Consider the following 7226-nt stretch of genomic DNA (forward strand, 5'->3'; position numbering starts at 1 on the left):
GTTGTATTGCAGTCTATCCCTTTCTTTAGGCTTTTAAATATTTGCTTTATATATTTGGAAGCTGCAATGTTGGGTACATATATATTTACAATTGTTATGCCCTCTTGCTGAATTGACCCCTTTATTATTATATAGTAACCTCCTTTGTCTCTTTTTACAATTTTTGACTTAAAGTCTGTTTTATCTAACGTAGGTATAGCTACTCCTTCTCTCTTCTGGTTTCCATTTGCAAGGAATACCTTTTTCTATCCCTTCACTTTCACTTCATTTGTGTCCTTACATGTGAAATGAGTCTCTTATAGGCAGCATATAGTTGGGTCTTCTTTTTATCCATTCAGCCACTCTATCGCTTTTAATTGAATAATTTAATCTATTTATATTCAAGGTAATTATTGATAGGTATTTACTACTGCCATTTTTCTAATTGTTTTCTAGTTGTTTTGTATATATTTTCTTCCTTTTTTCCTTCGTGTCTTCCTTTGTCATTAAGTGATTTCCTTTAGTATGTTTTGATTCTTTGCTCTTTATTTTTAGTGTCTCTACTATAGGTTTTTGCTATGTAGTTGTTATGAGGCTTACAAAAGCATTTTATAGTTGTAACAGGTTATTTTAAATGTGTAACAACTTAATTTTATTAATTAAAAAAACAACTGTACAGTTTAACTCTACTCCCCTCTCTGCCTCATTGTGAATTTTTGAGTCACAATTTATAACAATAATATATTGCATATTTCTTAGACAATTATTGTAGTTATTATTTTTTAATAGTTTTATCTTTTAACCTTCATACTAGGGATACAAATAGTTTACAAACCATGATTAGAATATGATAGTATTATAGATTTGATTATATATTTACTTTTACTTCAAATGTTTTGTGTTATTCATTAGCATTCTGTTTTTCGGTTTGAAGAAATCCCTTTAGAGTTTCTTGTAAAACAGGAATAGTGGTGATGAACTTTCACAGCTTTTGTTTTTCTGAAGGATAGTTTTATTGGGTATAGCATTCTTAGTTGGCAGTTATTTTTTCCTTTAGCACTTTGAATATATTTTCCCCCTCCCTTGTGGCTTTTAAGATTTCTGCTGAGAAGTGTGCTGCTAGGTATATTGAAACTCTTTTATATGTAATTTGTGTCATTTTTCTTGCTGCTTTCAGGATTCTTTCTTTGTGTTTGACTTCTGACAGTTTGATAACAATATGTCTTGGGTTATAGTCTTACTTGAATTGAATCTAATTGCTGACCTTTAACTTTCCTGTACCTAGATATGTATATCTTTCACTAAGTTTGGAAATTTTTCTACTCCTTCATCTTTCTATTTTCTCTTGAACTCCATTGACCTGAGTATTTGCTATTTTGATGTCACCCCTTAAATCCTATAAGCTTTCTTTGTTCTTTTCAATTTATTTCTCCTCTGACTGTACATTTTCAGATAGCTTGTCTTCAAGCTCACTGATTATTTCCACTGCTAGATCAAGTCTGCTGTTGGTGCTTTCTATGACATTTCTCATTTTATTCATTATGTTTTTTACACCCAGAATTTCTGCTTTACTTAAAAAAATCTCAATCTCTATGTTAAATTTCTCTGATGAATTTCTAATTTTTTCTCTTATTTTCTTGAAGTTCTCTAAGCTTCCTTCAAATAGCATTTTTAAATTCTTTGTTAGAGAAGTCATCATCTTCATTTCTTTAGGGTCAGTCACTAGCATCTTATTTTGTCCATTAGGCAGTGTCATTTTTCTCTACTTGTTCTTAATTCTTATGGTTATATATCAATGTCTATGCATTAAATATGTAGGGATTTATTTGTCTTTTCAGTTTGGTTTTTTATGTGACTGTTCTTCTGCAGTAGGCCTATCTAGAAATTTGGAGAAAACTCTCTTTTAGTCTTTTCTAAACCAATGACTGCTGCACTTGTTGCAGTGCTAGAAGCACTGGGTTTGCTGTGGCTGGCACCAAGGTTTGTGTTTTGGTTGCTGTGAGCTCCACCCCTGTTCTTTGTTTCTAATTGACCCCTAATAGACTAAGCCTGCTAACACTCACAATGGTTCCCATAAAATGAGACCAAAGCAAGCCTTCTATGAAGGGTCTCAGAATGGAGAGGATGCCAAAAGTTCATCTCTAATACACCTTTTCCATTGTAAAAACCATAAATTCAGAGGAAGTTTCTTCATGTGGTACTGTACAGGCTTGGGAGAGGGACACTGTGGTCAAAAAGGACAGTTATTTTACTAATTATGGTTTTTCTCTGCTCTGTGCTCAAATTCGACATTACAGCTTTACTCCTGAGTTCTTAAATATTCATGGTGATTATCTTGCCTCTGAATAGATGCTAGTTGGGTTTCTGTGGAAGGAGAAATGCCAGAAAACTCCTACTTCACCATTTTATTGATATTACTTTATCAGGACCTTCTAATTTTGATTTTACTTTTCAATCTTTATTTTTTCTAAAACTTTTTGTTTCTTCATTTTTCAAGTATTAAATTATCGTAGTTGTTCTAGTAGAAAGCACTGTCTTATGTGTGAACAGTGTCAGTTAAATTAGATATTCTCAGAATATTCAATGACTGCAACTAGAAATAATCCTGGCTCAATATCAATTTACAAATTTGATTGTTTTCTCTATGTTCTGATTTTTTTTTTTTTTTTGAGATAGAGTCTCACTCTATCACCCAGGCTGGAGTGCAGTGGCACAATCTTGGCTCACTGCAACCTCTGCCTCTCGGGTTCAAACGATTCTCCTGCCTCAGCCTCCCAAGTAGTTGGGACTACAGGTGCGTGCCACCATGCCTGGCTAATTTTTGTGGTTTTAGCAGAAACGGGGTTTCACCGTAACAGCCAGGATGGTGTCGATCTCCTGACCTTGTAATCCACTGCCTCAGCCTCCCAAAGTGCTGGGATTACAGGCGTGAGCCACCGCGCCCAGCCCATTCTAAATTTTTTGTGTTCTACTTTGTAAGTCAGTAGACATTCATTATTCACTATGGTAACTACTATTACATGTGGCTATTGAGCACTTGAAATGTGGCCAGTCCAAACTGAAAGGTGCTGCAAGTATAAAATGTGTATCAGATTTCAAGAATTTTATATTAAAAAGAATGCAAAGGCCAGTCACAGTGGCTCACGCCTGTAATCCCAGCACTTTGGGAGCCCGAGGAGGGTAGATCATGAGGTCAGGAGTTCAAGACCAGCCTGGCCAATATGGTGAACCCCATCTCTACTAAAAATACAAAAAGTGGCCTGGCATGGAGGTGCACACCTGTAATCCCAGCTACTCAGGAGGCTGAGGCAGGAGAATCGCTTGAATCTGAGAGGCAGAGGTTGCCGTGAGCCAAGATCGCACCACTGCACTCCAGCCTGGGTGATAGAGTGAGATTCTATCTCAAAAAAAAAAAAAGAATGCAAAATATTATGTTAATATCTTTCTATTGATTATATGTTAAAATAATACTATGTTGGATATATTGTGTTATGTAAAATATGTTATTAAAATTAATTCCACCTGTTTCTTTTTCCTTTTTAAAATGTAGTTACCAGGACATTTTAAATTGCAAAGAGGCTCTCATTACATTTCCATAGGCCAGCATTGCACTTCTCCCTTGCCACTCTTCATTAACACATGAGGTATCATTCTCAACTATATTTGCTGATAATTTACTCTCCTCCCTTCTCCTGGCAATATTTAGCAAATATTACTGAGTGTTTTCCAGGTCCTGTCTATTGTGATTGTGCTGGACATATAATAGTGAAGAAAGCCAAATAAGTCCTCTGCTTTCACATGACTTCTGTTTTATAGGCAACCCCAATGATATTAGGGTGGTCACCCCTGCCCACGCACTTAGTTTCAGTCATTACTGGACTAAGGCAATTGAGAAGAAGTACAACCCATTCTAACATGAGTTGCACTATTAATAGTTCACAGTTGATCATATGTCTTGTTACTTGTTATCTAAGTGTCTACAGCATCTCCAGTACAATGCTTCTCAGAGTTTGTAGAATATGTGTGGCTTTGGAAATTCAGAGGTGTTCTGAAAACAAAGAAACAGAAAGCACGTCTGTGATCAAAGACATTTAGGGAATTCTGGGTTAAATGAAACACAACATGCCTCTTTACTGCAGGACTCGTCAAAGCTTTTGCTTTTCCATTGCAGTATTATGAAACTCTAAAAGCAGGATATCATGAAAGTTTTTAAACACATTTGACCAAGAATTCTGATTCTGGTGAGATGTTTTTCCTGGGAATACAATTGTGCACAATAAAATTTTGGAGATGGTGTTCAGTTCATTCCTTCATCATCCCTCATTTTGACATATGCTGTCCTAGGCTGGTTCTTCAGCAACTACCTCTGAAGTGTTCATATCCACACTGGTCTTGTCTGTGCTTTGTGTTGCTGGGGCTAGAGCTCTAAAACCGTATTTCTGCTCTACTACCTGGCTCCATCTAGGTTCTGCTAGTTGAGGAAGACTAGAAGAAGAAGGCTTTCTGTTTCCTGTTTCTTTCTGCCTCTTGTTCTCTTAGCTATGTCCTAAGCAACACTTTCTCACCCTAACAGTAGTAGTTCTTTCCTGTCTCAGCAGCTGAATCCAGCTGGGTTTTTTTAAATGACACTTAAAGAACTAGTGCCATAACCCCCGTCCCCCAATCAGCATGGGCCAGTTTAGACCCCTCCTCAGTTGTTTGAGCCTCAGCTCCAAGGTGCCCCTTCTGTAAGGGTCTAAGTATTCATAATTGAAATCTCTTTCCTTTGTTCACACAGCTGTGGGGTGGTAGCTATTTACTACTGGTGCTACTTTTGGATACCACAGGGTGTTATCTTTGTCATTTCAGTTCCTCAACACAGCTCTTTATATTAAATTTTCTGTTAAAAGAATACATGCAGTTCTTTCTGACTCCTGATTATACCTGTCCAATATACTCCCTTCATTCTCCCCACTCCCTAGGCCAACAATCTGAGTGGTAAAGCAGAAAGTGATTTGAATGAGATCATATAAAGGATTCCAACATTAGCTCAGTCACTGTTTCTGGGCTAAACTGAGCTGTCTCTGTTCTCAGCTCTCAGAGTGAGCTCTTCTCAGTCTCCAGGAAGTTAAGGCCTAAGAAGACGAGCCTCCATGGAAACAGACCTACCCCCAGCCTACCCCTTCTGGCTTTTCCTGGTCTGTTTAGTTATGAATACATTGATCTGAATTTGTCACATTTATTCTTCTCACTTGGAATCTTGTATCTACTACCTTGACAAAATCATGGAGAGAGACCATGACCACATTTTTATTATCTGATTGTCTTCCTGGAAATACAGAGTTGTGACTGTCACTGGCTGGCAGCTATAATTGTTAAATCTAACTGAAGAATTGAAGTCTACTACATTCAGGAGTGTTTGGATCCTAGACCCTGATTTTGGCTTTTAATTCATGCCTTTCTACACTGGCGCATTTTTGCATATGTATGCATGTTCATGTGTTGTAGGTCCTTCTCTGTCCATATATGCACACTTGCATGTACATGAACATGTGCCACTATGTAGGCATGTGTGTGGTGTGTGTGTGTGTGTGAATATGTGTGTGTGTGAATACGCTTAGGATAGACAAGACCATTTTCATACACAAGACTATTTTCACCACTGTATCTCTAGTATCTCACATAGAGTCTGTGCAAATGGATGCTCAAACAGTTATTGAATGAATGAATGGATGCATGAAAGAGTGAGTGTTAATGCTAACACAAAAAGGAACGAAATCTGTTCATTTCTTTATTTAAGGTGGGCTCATCTAGATCAGCTCTGTTTAATAGACATATAATGCAAGTCACATAAGTAATTTTAAATTTTCTAGTAACCACATTGAGGGAAATAAAAAGAAATAGAATAAATTAATTTTAAAAATATTTTTATATAATCAACATATCAAAAGTGTCATTTCAGAATAATGAATATAAAATAAATACCAATGAGATATTTACATTTTTAAAAGCTTTGAAATTCAGTATATATTTTACTCTCATAGCACATCTAAGTTAGGAGTAGCCACATTTCATGGACTCAATAGTCCCATGTGGCTCATAATTGCAGTTTTAGTCAGTTTAAGTCTTGTTAATATCCTTTGGACAATGGAGGAATGGAGGATATTTTCTATTTTCTATTCTTCAAAGTTTAGAAATAAGGAGTCTTTGGAATCCGGGATACTTTTTGGATTGGAGAAATGTTGGTTGAGAATGTGAATCTCTGATAACCCCTAACTGCTGCAAAAGTTACATGGTTCAGCTCACGTGTCTTTCTCTGTCCTCCCACTCCAGTGTTCTGGAGGGGAACCAAACTAGGGCCCTATTCTGAAACCTATTTTCCTTTCCTAAAATCTAAGCCCCTTTGCTGGAAATGTGTCTGTCTCTCTGGAACCTGATCCCATTCCGGAAACCTGTATCTTTTTCTGGAACTGGCTACAACTATCTCTTTCCCCTTCAAGCTCAGCCATGAAGAAATTTTTTAAAAATAAAAAATACAAACACACACTAATAACAAGAAAGCATGTGTTATCTTCTTCTCTCTCATATCCTGCATCTTCAATGTCTTTGTATTAGATCAGATATTGCTCAAAATACAGGAGCCTGAAATTTCTACCCACCCTTTTTTTTTGAGCCAGAAATTCCCTAGATTCACAATGTCATCATCCACCCCTATCAATACCCCCATTTTATGGCTGTGATGGTGGTAGAAATTCACATGGCCTTAGTGGAAAGCCCTGTGTCTCCCCTTCCCCCTGCCTCATCTTCTCTGTTATTAGGTACAACAGAATCTCAGAGATGGCTCCATTGGCTTCAGACAATCTGCCCATTACATTACACACAATGTCTTTTTAAATTCGCTAAAATGGAGTAATTTTTAACAAGCGGGTGGTGGGGAGGACTTCACATATTTTTCATTAACGTATACTGTTAACTATGCTAGTAAATTATGGATAATTTAATTTAATTTAGGCTTAATGGCAACATTTTTCCTCACTAATGAAATGGTTATTTGTTATTAGGAAAATATTTATTGAAGTGGAATTGTGTGATCTCTCACATCATTATTAAACCTTGTTAAACCATTTTTTAATTTCAATTTGGGTTTAATTAAGAGTCATTAAGCATTTTATTAAATCTAAATTAAATTCTAATGGAAATGGGATTTGCCAAAGAGACAGTTGTGCCCTTTCTTCACTCTCAGTTCTCTCAAAGTGACATAGTTACAA

This window comes from Pongo abelii, chromosome 21 (genome assembly GCF_028885655.2).
Source record: "Pongo abelii isolate AG06213 chromosome 21, NHGRI_mPonAbe1-v2.0_pri, whole genome shotgun sequence".
In the NCBI taxonomy this organism is placed as follows: Eukaryota; Metazoa; Chordata; class Mammalia; order Primates; family Hominidae; genus Pongo; species Pongo abelii.